We start from the raw sequence: 13776 nt of genomic DNA, 5'->3' as shown, positions 1-13776 counted from the left end.
TTTACACCACAGCGCCACCCGCGTCCCACACACACACACACATACAGTGGTGCCTCAACTTACTAATTTAATCCGTTCCAAAGGCACCTTTGTAGGTCGAAAAATTCGTAAGTCGAAAAGCACCATTGGAAACACGATTTTCCATAGGAATGCATTGGAAACTGAAAAATTCATAAGTCGAAGGAACCCCATCTAAAAATTCGTAAGTCGAAAAAATTCTATCTAAAACCGCCGCGGTTTCTGTTTGGGTGTCAAGAAATTCATAAGTGTTGCCCCACTCGTAAGTCTTGCCCCACTCGTAAGTCGAAAAATTCAGTTTTCGAGTCGTTCGTAAGTCGAGGTACCACTGCATACATGGAATATGTGCATGAAAATGTATTTATTAATGATAATAACATACAATAATGGAAGAGGGATTTTTTTGTGTATGTGTGTAGCAAAATGACAAATGCATAATAATATCCTGCAAAGTAATCTGGAGAATTAAATTATCTAAGATTGGGAAGATGAGAAACCAAAACTGAAAGACTGGTCCATCTTTTGAAGCAAATGCATCTTGACACAGATGAACCCCTTTTAAATAGTTCAAACCAATCCAACTCCTATCGGTTAGCCAACATGAAGGCTGGTTCTAGGCACATCAAAGAAGCATTTCAGTTTAAAGCATTGTAAATTTAAACAGAGAAAACAGGTAGAGGAAAGTGGGACTCCACATCGCCATCTGGTGGCACAGTGTTATATCACAAATACAATGCATATAAATCACTTTTTCTTTACCAGTCTAGCTGAGTCCTAAATATGGGTTGGCCTGTGGCAATACTCCTCCTTGCCTTTCTGTCACATACAAAGTCATGCCACTCTCCACCATGGTGGGTGCCATTTCTAATAAGGTGCATGAGCACATATACACATCACTGAAGCACCACAATATAGTATTTCAATATAAATACACCAACATCAGGATTGCTTCCCCCCCTCTTCAACATTTTTATCACTTTGCTGACCTGCACTTAGAAGGGGAGAGGAAAACAGATGGCTTAAAGGGCTTGTTGGAAGAGAAAGGTTTTCAGTAGGCGCTGAAAATACAACAGTGCCTCTCTAATATTTAATGGGAGGGGATTCCAAAGGATAAGTGCCACAACTTTATAAAAGCTCAATTCCTCTGTTGCGCAGAATGGACCTCCTGATAAGAGGGTATCTGCAGAAGGCACTCACTGCAGAGTGCAATGTTCAACTGGGTACAGAAGGGGGTGAGACAAGCTTTCAAGTTTTAGAAATTAGTCTTCTTAAACCTGATTTTAGGGGGAGTGAAATGCAGGTCAGAGCGAGCCCAGGGCAATGATAACAGAAAGTAATGGGGAAAATCCTCTCATCTCTACTTGCCGATATAAATCACTTCTATGTATTGCTGGGAGGAGGGGATGTGCTACTTAAGATGATGAGTGCCAGATAGCACTATTTGTTAATGACGCCGTTTCTGTGAAGACCCATCTTAACAGAGCTCCCTTGGCCAATCCGATTTCTCAGGGGAGCGCAGTAAAGCTTTTTCTCATCAAGATGAATAGTGATCAGGCCTCGGATGAATCCAGTGTCTCTCATAGATAAATTACGCACTGTGATTCTAGCAGACATAAGGTACCTAGGATAATATAGTGCAGTTGGTAGTAGGGATGGAAGGACCTGTCAATTTCAGATCCCTCCGTTTCTTGTTTTCCCAACCTTAAATTCAGTTCTTCACATTTCTGTAGGTATTTTCGATATTATTGGGTTTTTTAAAATAAAAACCCTCATTAAAAATAGTGATTTTTCCTAATAAACACCTTTCTGCATGCCTTTTGACTAATGAACACATTTGCAAGCAATTTATCCTAATATAATGCATTTTTGTGTTATTTTCACTAACATGTTCAATCTCACTAATAGCAGAGGAGAGACGCGACTGGTCAAGATGAAGGTTGGATTTTGTTGGAATCCACCTTCGAGAGTTGGCTCGGAGGTAGCAGGAACAATATTGATTCCTCTACATCCTTCTGATCTGAGCTGAGAAAGATAAATAGCAAAGGTGATAAGTGAGAAGCGCTTGAAGTGCTCTCAAGCAAAGCTACGACTATTCCCCATAATGGGATATTGTATTCAAGTGTATAACTGGTTGAAATGAAAGATGAAGACTAGACATTGTGAACTACCCAACTGCATCATCACGCAGATCATGCCATTCTGGAGCTCAGAAAACAGAATCACAAGATGTAGAAGAAAATTACTTAGAGCACTTTATTTCTCAGTCTCTGCATAAAGCACGTTCTACGTGGCCTAACAAAAATTCCAAATCATTCCTGCATCTACGGCAAATGAGAACAGGGATAATGTGTTTATAGTCAGGGAGTGCTGACTTGGAATAGAACCAATATTTGTATTTCACCTTATTTCTTATCTTTCAAAAACATGTCATCTTTCTGTACTGGAAAACCCAGAGGTCCATTACCACTAAATTGCCGTATATTGCTATCTCCTGGTGCGGCTTGAAGCAGTTTGTTATAGATATATAAGCCTGGGGCCAGGCAGGTATAAGGAAATAAAATGATGCATTTAGATAATAGCTTATTTTGGTGGGCTGGACAGCCAAAGAGATTGGTAATGAAGTATGAAGCCTTTTGTGTCAGAGTCACTGATGCAAATCCAATCCGAGCTTCTGAGGACTCGAAATCATTCCCCCCCAATAGGAGACTAGAGGCCTAGCTATTGTGCCAAGCCTCATTGAGTTACTAGACACGTAATAAAAGAAGAGATCCGAAAACAAGCACACACCGGTCGCCTTTCAGGCAATCTCAGGGCAGTTCCACATGTTGCAATTCTTGTCACAGGTGCAGCTGGTGCAGAGAAGCAGCGCTGCAGACCTGACCTCCTTGCCGTGGCATCACTGCCATGTACCAGGATAGTTGGTGGGCAGGACAGAGCAGTGGCAAGGTCAGGGCAGTTGACCAGTGGAAAGACTAGATTGGCTCCGCTGACACACTCAAACCAGCCTGACCTTGCCATGCCCTCCAACAGTTCTCAGGTGAAAATAGGGACAGTCTATTCTACATCACTATTAGTAAGCCTAACATTTGTTTGTTGTTTAGAACCTGCCACTGTTGCTGGTATCAGTGGCGTGCATACCTGCCAAGTTCCTGTCAGAGAAATAAGGGACTGGCCGGAAGTAGCAGACCGGAAGTAGCGCTGCCGCCATTTTGGAACTGGGCAGAGCATGCTCAGAAGTGACTTTTGATGCTGCTCTGCCCAGTTCCAAAATGGCCACCACGCCAGAAGTCGCACTGCAGCCACTGAGCCCAGTTCCAAAATGGCCGCCGCGCCAGAATAAACCGGGGAAAACAAAAAAAATCCGTTTTTTCGGCTGGGAACAGCTGGAAAAACGGGGGTTTCCCGGGGAATACGGGAGACTTGGCAGCTATGGTGGCGTGCAGTGCAATTTTTTAAGGGGAACAGCTAGGGCCGGAGATGTGTGTGAGCATCATGCCTCCCTCCCTAAGCTGGGCAGAAGCTTTCCAGGGTTTGGGAAGGAGGGACTAGGCTGTAATACTTTAATTTACCGGGAACATTTAGGGGTCTAGCCTAGTCCCCCTAGTCCACTGACCGCACACCACTGGTTGCCATGAATATTGCCTTGTATTATTTAGACAAACATCCGGTTTATTTCCATTCCCTGTACTCTGCTAAGGAGTCTGGCATGCCTGGCCGGCAAATCTTGTTCTCCCCTCTGTGTTTAGCGTCTTAATCTCTCTCCCGCCATTCTTGCTGTGCTCTTCCCCTCCACCTCGGCACACCATTGGCATTCTTCATTGATTAGCCTCACAGATCACTCAATGCGCTGCCTATTGTCCCAGCCTAAGACTCAGCTGTGTTTCCAGCAACTTGCTTAGTTTACCCTGGCACAGCAAGAGGGTGCATCAATAGGAGCACAGTTGCATTGATCACCTCGGCAGTACCTAATGATCTGACCTTTTCCTCCAGCTGCTATCATAGCAGCGTTCCAGGTGTGAGGGAAATTCTGACTTGCGTATGACCCCACCAACAAACTAGCTCCATGATGCAGGCATAGCTCCACTGAGTGTAGCTCCATGATGCAGCCATAGCTCCACTGAGTGTCTTATGATTTCTACAAGAAACAGATCCATTCAGTATAAATAGTGTGTGTGCATACAAATATATATCTCCTCGGGAACTTAGGGAACCTAGGAAATTTTGTTGTCAAAATTAGGGTGCTTTTTCTTTTCCTTTTTTTACACAGCCAAATTAGCCTATGAATGGCTGGGGCAACCCAGCCAGGTGGGCAGGGGTATAAATAATAAAATTATTATTATTATTATTATTATTATTATTATTATTATTATCATCATCATCATCATCATCTGAATGCATTTGGTGATGATATTCAGTTATGTTTTATGTAGAATAGATCTGCAGAATTAATGGAGCTAATTTAGTCATACTTATGCCGTTCAATGAATCTTCTCTGAGTAAAACTCACTTGAATACCACCCACTATATACAGATCCATAGCAAATCCTGCTTTGGGTGGCAGGGGTGGTGGTGAGAATCAAGGTTAGTAGTGTACAGTACTAGTATTGTCCATCCCTGAGCCTGCCTGCTTCCCCCTGCCCTCAACGTATACAGCATAACAAAGTACATTTTTGTCCTCATAAGGAAAACTGCCATAGTAAAAGTTCAAGGAAACAGGGAACATGGAACTGCCTTCTCTTTGAATTGGACAACAAAAGGAGGAGCACAAACATTTCCCTCTATTAATAGGGGTCATTTTTCTCCGTGTACACATTTCAGTCACCACAGCAACTAGCTTCTGTTTTGTGTTCTTCCTCCCCTTCCCACCCACATGTTGTTGTTGTTGTTGTTGTTGTGTGTGTTTTTTTTTAAAAAAAAAAAGGCAAAAAAACACACAAAGCAAAACAGTACAGTGCAGCAGGGAATGGGCAGCGGGGGATGGGGAGGTGGGGAAAGAAGGAAGGGAAATCTGCTCAGTTTGACTTCAGCGGCAGCCATTCCCCTTGAGCTAGAATTGTCCCTTTCATGCTGGTTTCAAGAGGAAATGCCACTGGTGTTCAAACAAGCACAGCCTCTAATTGATTCTCAGCAAGATATCATATTTTTGGTTTGCTGGGAGGCTATTCTCTTCCAGTCATTTTCTCTCTTTCTTCTGGTGGGAATTGTATCAGACTGCATGTCATTTATTCCCTAAATTGCCAATCATAATATGCCCCCCCTTTTTATGGGGGATAAGGCCAGTGCTTTTTTTCTGGGGGTATGCAGGGGTACGCATACCCTGATACATTTTGTGAATCTAAGTTGGGCCACATTGAGGGGAAGTATTTCAATATGAGTAGGAAAACAAGAGTTCCCCTAAAAAAGTGTGTGTGTGTGTGTGTGTGTGTGACAGAGAGAGAGAGAGAGAGAGAGAGAGAGAGAGAGAGAGAGAGAGAGAGAGAGAGAGCGCACTGGATAAGGCTGTCAATGGCTACTAGCCACAATGGCTACTTTCCCTGTCAAAGGCATTGCTACTACTACTACTACTACTACTACTACTACTACTAACCCACCCTTTGGCCTAAAGTCCCAGGGCAGCTTGCAACATTAAAACGCAAGATTAAAAGCAGTTTAAAGCAATTAACAACCGCAGAATTAAAGTGGGCCCTAAAATATATACATAACTCTGAATACCAGTTGGTGGGCCTCACTGATGGTGAGAGCATTGCGGCATGTATTTAGGTATTTAGGTAAAGTAGACCACCAAGGGTCTTTGAGCCTACATTTCCATGTAGACCACAGAGGATAAGTTGTCTTCTTCTTCAGCAACCAGCATGGAAGTACAGTACCATTCCAAACAAGTGAGTAACTTTTGTGGACTAGCTGGGCTTTTGGCTTGATCCTGCAGGATTTTCTTATGTTCCTTTGGAGTTGTATATTATTGCCATCACCTTTGCCCCCACCTTCCACATTCAACCACATGGGTCCTATGGATCTGTTCCAATGCACTGAGTGGTACTTGCTCACAAACAAGGATTTTGTAGCATTGTATAACACACTTCATGAGAGCAGACCTTTTCTGTGGTGGCTCCCCATTTGTGGAATGCTCTCCCCAGGGAGGCTCGCCTGGCACCTTCCTTATATATATATTTAGGTACCAGGCAAAAACATTCATCTTCTCCCAGACCTTTGGCTAATTAAACAATCTACAGTCATACCTCGACATCTGAACGCTTCGACCTCCGAAGGTTTCGACTTCCAAAGTCGACAACCCCGGAAGTCTTTTCATCGTGCATGCCCGGCACATGCGCAGAAGTGTGAAACTGTGCTTCGCGCATGCGCACAAGCGGCGCTACAACATCCGAAAACCTCGACTTACAAAGACGGCCGCGGAACGTAAGTCGAGGTACAGCCTTTTAAACTGTAGTGGTTGGGGATAATGTTTTGTTTGTTACTATATATTTTTGTGTTTTTATACTGTAAACCACCCTGTGATTCTTGGATGACAGGCAGTATATAAATCTAATAATAAAATAAAGAAATTTGGGGAATTGCCAGCCTTCGAGGAAGTGCATATCAGAAGGTGGCACATATGTAAATTGTCGAATCTTTTGCTTTGAAATTTATTGTTGCCAAACTATGAATCACCAACATTCCAATGCAGCTGGGAATATTTAATAGCAAATGTAAACAACCTGTAAAGAGGAAACATATCTGCCTTCAGCTCAGAAGATTCACAATTCCACTTGAAGGCACATATGCCTCTATACCTAGGTATAGTACATTTGTTTTAAATATTCTCCCTCTGCGTTTTGATTATTCATAGTGCATAGCTGCCAAGTTTTCCCTTTTCTCACGAGGAAGCCTATTCAGCATAAGGGAAAATCCCTTAAAAAAAGGGATAACTTGGCAGCTATGTCATAGTGTAACATTTTCTGCACACCTTTTGTAATCCTCTTTGCCTCTGGTTTTAATAGTGTTGTATCCTTTTATATTGGCCCGAGTTTCTCCCCCCCCCCAATACAATACATCTTTTTTTAAAAAATAATAATAATATACTTTGTCATGCCTTTGAGATATTCAGAAGTCTACTCCTGCTTGAATACACGTTTCTTTTGATTAGTATAGAGAATTAATTTCAAAAGCAACTTGAATTAAATTTAAAAGGCATACACATTCAACCATTGCTGAATTCCTAGTAGCCTTTTTCCTCTTGGATGAAAAGAAAAGAGTAAAGTGATGGCCGCTATCCTGAATTTGGTGCTAGTGTAGTCTGTGGAAATCTGTGTAGTCTGTGGAAATCTGTGTAGTCTGTGGAAACTTTGACAAGGGTCATAGATCAGCTGTAGAGCATTTACTCTGCATGCACAAGGTCCTGGGTTCAATCATTGACATTTCTTGGTAGGGCTAGATATCTTCTACCTGAACCACTGTCAGTCAGTGCGGACAGTACTGAGCTAGAAAGAACAATGATCTAATTCGGTATAGGCCAGCTTCCTGACTTCCTATTTTCTTAGAAGTGTTGACCTGAAACTGAAGTAATCATAACCCAGTCTTCCCTATGGGGCTGATGACACCTATAGTGCAAAACACTAAGGGATGCGGGTGGAGCTGTGGTCTAAACCACTGAGCCTCTTGGGCTTGCCGATCGGAAGGTCGGTGGTTTGAATCCCTGCGATGGGGCAAGCTCCCGTTGCTCTGTCCCAGCTCCTGCCAACCTAGCAGTTCGAAAGCACACCAGTGAAAGTAGATAAATAGGTACCGTTGCGGCGGGAAGGTAAACGGTGTTTCCATGCACTCTGGCTTCTGTAACAGTGTTCTGTTGCGCCAGAAGCAGTTTAGTCATGCTGGCCACATGACCCGGATATTTATCTGCAGACAAACACCAGCTCCCTCGGCCTGAAAGCGAGATGAGTGCCACAACCCCATAGTCGGCTTTGACTGGACTTAACCGTCCAGGGGTTCTTTACCTTTACCTTAGAGCACTAGGTTGAGGAAGGTTGCCATAATCTGTAATTTAACTAATCCATTGTTAATCTCTTCAGACTCCGCTAATGAAAACTCATGAGAATTCAATGCTCAGATATTTTAGGGTACAAACACCTGTCCTTGCTATGACTTTTTAGCTTGTTTGGGACCACCAAAGAGATCTGGGTAAGATACTGATTTAAGAGCATGCTTCTTAATAATCATCAGAAATGTTTTGAAATATTCTTCCCACTCTACTTCTGCCACTGCTGAATTTATCTTCTGTGCTCTTATAGCATATTCTATTGAAGGTGAAACTAACCTGAGATCCTCCAGATGTCATTGAACTCCAAGGTCGGATCTAGACACATCATAAAAGCATTTCAGGAAAATGTGTTGTAAACCTCTAACTGTAAAATCACATTACTGAAAGACAGAACAGCTCCATCTGGTGTCACAGTGTTATAAGGCATATAAAACAGTTTTTCTTTACTAGAGTCCCAATTCTACCAAGAAGTGGTTATCTGCAAGCCAGGGAGTTGGCCCTTTAGGAGCCATAGTCTTGAGACCAAGCAGATGAAGCATGGAGGAACAGGGTTTGAGCTGATGTTGTCAGACAGCTCCCTGCCTTGGGAATATTTCAGTAAAAGGTGGGTTTAAAATGAGAAATGTTCTTCCACATCCAGACCCAATTACATAACACAGGCACTCATCACTTCACTGTGACTTTCTTGTGAAAGTGTGTACCCTTAACCTGTCTCTATTTTCATTGTATTTCATTGGATCACTGATATGTTTGCTGGCATTGGCTCCTTGGGGAGGAAAGACAGGCTATAAATATAAATAATAAAATAAAATAAAATTATACAGCCACAGTTAACCAGTCCCTAAAATGGACGATGCCACAATCTGCCTCTTGAGGGCTGTACACACTTACATACTTGGCACTAAGAGCCACTGTTTTAAGAGTCAATTCTAAGAAAATACACAGCATAGGGCTTTAAAAAAATCTCCCAGCCTTCCTCTCCTCTTCTGTTTCTCTTGCATTCCCTCAGCTCTGTTTTTTTAATCTTTCTCAGATCAGAAGGGGGGGAGGGGTGTGGAAACAGATGAATGGTTTTCTCTCTTGGGCTGACTGAATTCGCAAGAATATCCAGGCTGGTCTCTCACTTTACTCAAAATTGCCCAGATGGCTCCCTTTGAAATGGATGTCTCTAATTTTAGAGCAAGGAGGGGAAAAGGAACTACAGAGAAAAGGCAAGGTGACTTTTTTCATTGGCTTTGATGTCTTCAAATGCAACGGCAACCGTTTTTCTCTCCCCTTCCCTCCCTCCCCTTCTCTTCCCTCAACTCAGGCTTGCACGTGCCTCAACTTAAAATTAACAAATCACAGAGATGTTTCTGGTGCATAGATAACCTCCTCTGGATGGTTTGGCTAAAATGCAGTGAGCATGTTAAAAGACATATTCGTTTTTGCTGGTCTTTTTTTGCTGAGTGTGCTGCCAGCATGAGGGATATGCATGACAAAAACCAGGGTGGAATACAGCTCAATCCAGATACTCAGACACAAAAGCAGCTGTGCTTCTGCTCAGTTCAAGGGTCACCAATGCTGCAGATGTGGGTCCCAGTGTAACCACCAGTTCTTCCTTATGGTGCCCACAAACGGCCTTGGTAAATATCCCCTCAAAAACCCGCAGTGCAGGAGTGGCCGTTTGCTCTTCCTGCTCAGCTCCCCTAGGGCTCAGCCTCTTCTTTAGTGAACACTACCCCTATCATGGGAAGTGTCAGGAGGGCTGCACTGAGGAAGAATGATGGGAGCATCCCCCTCCCCCTGATCCGGATTCTGAATCTTCCCAAGAGCAGAAGAACAGTATAGATTTGGAACAGTGGTTTGCAGGGGGACATAGTTCAGAAGGGAGAAGCTGGGAAATACGGGATGGGGAACAGCTAGGATAAGAGACAATGGAAGAGAGAGGGTCGACAGATTCACAGTCTCTGGACAGCGTTCACCCCCCCCCCTCTCCAAAGTCACAGAGAGCTCAGAAAGTGGCAGAACAGGAAGCACAGAGGGTACAAGCTCAGATTACAAAACGTAGGAGCGACATAGATTAATAGGGATGAAAGGGGATGTGATCCTTAATTGGGAGCACCACCATTCTAGGAGATGTGTTCTTTGTTCTCTCGCTGTGATTACAGTGGTGCCTCGCTTAACAAATGCCCTGCTTAACGAAATTTCCACTTAATGAAAGGTTTTTCTAGCGGAGGTTGCCTCGCTAGACGAATTCGTTTTATGAAAAATTCATCTAGCGAATCACGGTTTCCCATAGGAATGCATTGAAATTCAATTAATGCGTTCCTATGGGCAAAAAAAAAAATTCAAAAAAATTTCAATGCATTCCTATGGGATTCGCTAGACCAATTTTTCGTTATAAGAAAAGACCCGTGGAATGAATTAAATTCGTCTAGCGAGGCACGACTGTATTAAAGTTTCTAACTGGTAAGGAGACTCATTTTCCTTTGTTCTGCTTATCTACTGCCACGGGGGGAGGAAGCTGATTCCCAGAAGCCTGATAGGAGGACAACCCTGCTCTACAGAATTGCCACCACATTTTTTCTTTGGTGAAATCTGAGGTGAATGTGACAAAACTGGCTGTGATGAAACTCCTGCAGGCGTTTTGAAGCAAATTTAAAGAATCCTGAAAGGTTTGCGGCCTTTCCAAAGAGTAGCTTTATAAGCCTCTAGACATCTGCTAAGTTAAGGGCCATTCGTTTATGGTCCAGCCAGAGTGAAAGGGCACAACTAGTCCAAAAACAGTGGGATTTGAAGACTAGCCGGAGGGAAAACATTATGAATAACGTTCAATAAGATATTAAACATCAAAATAAAGAGAGGGAAATAGTGAACTAATTCTATATTCAGTGTCCAAGGTTGCTTTGACTGTCAGTGGGAATGAAAGAATGGAAAGGACTGCAAATCATAGATGGCTCCACCGGCTGAATAATATCAGAATGAGGATTGCACACAGATTGACCTCCCCATTCTAGATTTCACTGCAAAGAATGAGAAAGAAATAACAAATAGCAGGTACATGGCTCAGTTTCTCCCAAACATCTGAGGTGTCCTTCTTGTGATTCCCTGCAGCGGTACAGATTTCAGGTGAGCATGGCTAGCTTTGACATCACTGACCTTCTTCCTTAGCCATCTGTAGATTACCTGGCAGCAGAGATGTTCAGTCGCATAAGGAGCTTGGGATAATTTACAGCTCTGTTTGCACAATGTCGTGTAATAAAACCTTAGCTTTTTGGTCAATCATGGAAGGACTGGGTGCTTTGAAAAATGGGTAGCGATCTTTCAAAGCGGAAATGCCTGGGGTGAGAGTGAGTTATTGGTTCTCAAAATATTCAGCACCAGCAGTAGGATTCTGAGGTTCCTCAAGGATGACACGCTCAGTCTGTCTGCGAAAGGGGGGGGGAATAGGGGTGCTTTAACTGGGAATGTGAATACCCACTTGCTAAGAAGGGAGAAAATGGAGCCTTCTGATTTATTATTATTATTATTATTATTATTATTATTATTAGGGTGACTGATAGAGGCTTATAAAATTATGCATTGGGTGGAGGTGGACAAAGAAGGAGGTCCCGTCCCCCCCACAATATTTGAACTCGGCGTCATGCAGTGTAAGATTCATAGTAGATTCAGGACAAATAAAAAAAGGATTTCTTCAATAACAACAAACTCTCCAACATAAATGTACAACACTTTCTTCCACAGGACTGGTAATGGACACTACAGTATTTTAGGTGGCTTTCAGCTTTGGAGATTAGGCTATATATATATGTTTAGTCATGTCTGACTCTTCATGACCCCATGGACCTGAGCACGCCAGGCACTCCTGTCTTCCACTGCCTCCTGCAGTTTAGTCAGACTCATGTTCATAGCTTCGAGAACACTGTCCAACCATCTCGTACTCTGTCGTCCCCTTCTCCTTGTGCCCTCAATCTTTCCCAACATCAGGGTCTTTTCCAGGGAGGTGGCCAAAGTATTGGAGCCTCAGCTTCAGGATCTGCCCTTCCAGTGAGCACTCAGGGCTGATTTCCTTCAGAATGGATAGGTTTGATCTTCTTGCAGTCCATGGGACTCTCAAGAGTCTCCTCCAGCACCATAAAACAAAAGCATCAATTCAAAGAAGGCAATCAGCCTTCTTTATGGTCCAGCTCTCACTTCCATACCTCACTACTGATACTTCACTACTGATTGTGTGTGTGTGTTTTGGTATTATTGTTTGATAATTGTTTCCTGATGTTTTACAGGAAGCAATTCACAAATGAATATTCATGTTGGAATGTGGGTTGGAAAGAGTGAGGGTTTCCCCCCTTTTGCTTAGTTGTCAATTACACTATTTAGTAATATGGGAATTTTATTCTATTTTTTATTTTCAGGTGTGCTGTTTTATTCTAGTGCTTAAGAGGGCACCCTATTTAGCTGTGGCGTTTTATAATGTCTCTCCCCCCCCCCCCCCGGTATTTATTCACTTATTGTCTTTGATACTTATTTATTTATGCTGTTTTAAGATATTGCATGGCACTAAGTACCAGCTGCAACAATATTCCTGCATTGCAGAGGGTTGGGCTAGATGACACTTTGGGTCCCTTCCAACTCTACAATTCTGTGGTTCTAATAACAGGCGTGGGGTTTTGCCTTTCAACCCTGCTTGTGGGCTTCCCAAAGGCTTTTGGTTGGCCCCTAGAGGAAGCATGATATTGGACAAGGTGGGCCATTGATCAGATACAGAAGACCTCACCAACCTACAATTACTTTGTAATCACAGTTAGGGTCAATAAAAGATGGTTCTCTTTGCATGCCTAGCACAGATACTTTCTGTAATGCAGAAATGGTTTGTGGCCAGACATGCTCCTTCTCTTATGGAACGCTATTCTGAAATTATTATTTTTTACTTTTTCTGAAAACGAGCCATAAGTCAGAGACTAACTGACACGAGGAAGACAGATCTGTTGCTTCCTTCTGGAACTGTGAAAGTCAGAGACAGGGTTGGCTTGTTGCAACACTGCCTCCGACCTTCTCAGGCACCCACGCCAAGTAAGAAACTAGTGCAATGGGCCTTTTGCTCTGGGCCCTGGCAGATACCCCCTTGCACAACCCTGATGACTCTTATATCTGGCCATGCCGCAGGAGACAAATCACAAGTTCTCCAGGAAAAACAAAACACTGAGGTGACTGGGTGAGGAGTCTTCACGCAGCACACATTTAAAGATTGAATTCCCTCCTACAAGATGCAGTGATGGCCTTTAAAAGAGGCTTTAAAAGAGGATTAGGTAGATGTATGTAGGACAGGGCTATCAGTGGGTGCTACGTAGTTATGGTGACTATGCCTTCCTACCAGAACCCTCACCATGAGTATCCAACAAAAACTAAAGAGATAGAGGAAGACCCATGCACACCCAATGCACATTTAAGGCACATGACTTCCCCCAAAGAATCCTGGGAAGCCTTCACAGAGCTACAGTTCACAGCACCCCAACAAACTGTAAGTTCCAGGATTCATTAGAGGCGTGCTTTATAAGTGCATTGAATGTTCTTTAAATGCCCCTTGTATCGATTGTGAGCCACAATCCGTATTTCCTGCAGTTTCTTGAGAAATACTACTGTTTGGTGCATTCCTCCTCCTAGCAGCTTCCATTCAGTTTGAAAATGTAAACCACGTTCACGTTGCAGTTAAGCTGAGATGCGTGCATTTGAGACAGCCATTGTGC

This window comes from Zootoca vivipara, chromosome 3, assembly GCF_963506605.1.
Source record: "Zootoca vivipara chromosome 3, rZooViv1.1, whole genome shotgun sequence".
Taxonomy (NCBI): domain Eukaryota; kingdom Metazoa; phylum Chordata; class Lepidosauria; order Squamata; family Lacertidae; genus Zootoca; species Zootoca vivipara.
The sequence above is the reverse complement of the archived record's forward strand: the minus strand, read 5'-3'. Positions refer to the sequence as shown.